Raw genomic sequence first — 2,256 nt, forward strand, 5'->3', positions numbered from 1 at the left:
AGGCAGGCGTATCTCAGTGAGTTGGAGGGCATCCTGGTCTTCATGGACCAGCCCCTGACTCAAAAAATAAAAAGCAAAAAAAAGAGTTTCTTAAGAGTGTAAGAAAATACAATACTCAGAAAAAGTATTTGTCCAATACCAAAGAAACCTGAGACATGAGAATCTCATCATAAATAATAATTTTATTTTAAAATTAAATTTATTTTTAGCCATATCTGGAGGAGCTAGGTGGGAAGTGGTGCTGTGTTCCTTGGGCTTCGCTGTTGGGATTTCATCAAGCTTTGGGAGTCTCCACCGCAGCCGTTACCATGTCGGTCCCAAGCACACTCATGAAGCAACCACCTATTCAGTCTACGGCTGGGGCCGTCCCAGTTCGCAATGAGAAAGGTGAGATTTCAATGGAAAAAGTAAAGGTAAAACGTTATGTGTCCGGAAAGAGGCCAGATTATGCCCCTATGGAGCCCTCAGATGAAGAGGATGAAGAATTTCAATTCATTAAGAAAGCTAAGGAACAAGAGGCAGAGCCTGAGAAACAGGAAGAGGATTCGTCCAGTGACCCCCGACTTCGGCGTTTACAGAACCGCATTAGTGTAGATGTAGAAGAGAGATTGGCTCGACACCGGAAAATAGTGGAACCTGAAGTGGTAGGAGAAAGTGACTCAGAAGAAGTAGTAGGAGATGCCTGGCGAATGGAACAAGAAGATAGCAGTGAAGAAGAGGAGGAAGAAATTGATGATGAGGAAATAGAGCTGCACCGTGGCATGATGCGTCAGCGAGCACAGGAGAGGAAAAACGAAGAGATGGAAGTCATGGAATTGGAAGATGAAGGACGCTCCGGGGAGGAGTCGGAGTCAGAGTCTGAGTACGAGGAGTACACGGACAGTGAAGACGAAATGGAGCCTCGACTTAAGCCTGTCTTCATAAGAAAGAAGGACCGAGTGACAATTCAAGAACGAGAAGCTGAAGCATTGAAACAGAAGGAACTAGAACAGGAAGCAAAACGCATGGCTGAGGAGCGGCGCAGGTACACACTAAAGATTGTAGAAGAAGAGACCAAGAAAGAGCTGGAGGAGAACAAGCGGTCTCTCGCTGCCCTGGACGCACTCAATACCGACGATGAAAATGATGAGGAGGAATACGAGGCATGGAAAGTCCGAGAGCTCAAAAGAATCAAGAGGGACAGAGAAGACCGAGAAGCACTTGAAAAGGAGAAAGCAGAAATTGAACGCATGCGAAACATGACTGAGGAAGAAAGGCGGGCTGAACTTCGGGCAAATGGCAAAGTCATTACCAACAAAGCTGTTAAAGGCAAATACAAGTTTTTGCAAAAGTATTATCACCGGGGTGCCTTCTTCATGGATGAGGATGAAGAGGTCTACAAGAGGGATTTTAGTGCACCTACTCTTGAGGACCATTTCAACAAAGCCATTCTTCCAAAAGTCATGCAGGTCAAGAATTTTGGACGGTCTGGTCGTACCAAGTACACCCACCTTGTGGATCAAGATACCACTTCCTTTGACTCTGCATGGGGCCAAGAGAGTGCCCAGAACACAAAGTTCTTTAAACAGAAGGCAACTGGGGTACGTGATGTATTTAGGCGCCCATCTGCCAAGAAGAGGAAAACCACCTAAGCTTCAACTGCTTATTTCAGCGGAGGGACAGGGGATCTGGTCCTCAGTTCTCTTTAAGCATTACTCACATAGTTCTTGTACAGAGCCTTCTGGACTTCCTGCCGTGACTTGTGTCTGAAGGTGCTTTGTAAGGGGTTTGGACTCAAACAGAGAAACCCACAGAGAAGCACCAACCAGGGAGGATTGGAGGCTTCCCACTTAAAACTGTTTCTACCATGGCTTCCCATATTGACTTGGGACTGTTCTGAGTTTATTTTTCCAGCACCTTAGCCTGGATCAGATATGTGGACCTACGAGTGGATGCTACATTACTTCTTCCCTAGGGTCAGCAGTAGGATATCAGGAACTCTAAGCTCAGTCCAACCTGTTTTTGCTTTTGGGGTGTTGAATCTACTTTTCTAAGTAAACATACTTTTTGATCTGTGAAAAAAATAAAAATAAGTAAATTTATTCTTTTTGAGACAGTGTCTTGTATTATTTGCATTGCACTGTATTGAACTTTTAAAAATTTGTAGGTCAGCCTCTCCCTCGTTGCTGTCATGGAGGCAGCTCCACCGCTCTCCAAAGCTGAATATCTGAAGTTACTTGTCTGGGGCAGATGCCAGCCAGGAAGGAGGCTCAGAGT

General features: G+C 45.2%; 1 pseudogene; it reads left to right on the plus strand.

The window, feature by feature from the left end:
* Positions 1-275: 275 nt before the first annotated feature.
* Positions 276-2,015, plus strand: LOC142834166 (microfibrillar-associated protein 1 pseudogene; annotated as a pseudogene).
* The last annotated feature ends 241 nt before the right edge of the window (positions 2,016-2,256 follow it).

Source organism: Microtus pennsylvanicus, chromosome 13 (genome assembly GCF_037038515.1).
Source record: "Microtus pennsylvanicus isolate mMicPen1 chromosome 13, mMicPen1.hap1, whole genome shotgun sequence".
NCBI classification, from domain to species: Eukaryota; Metazoa; Chordata; class Mammalia; order Rodentia; family Cricetidae; genus Microtus; species Microtus pennsylvanicus.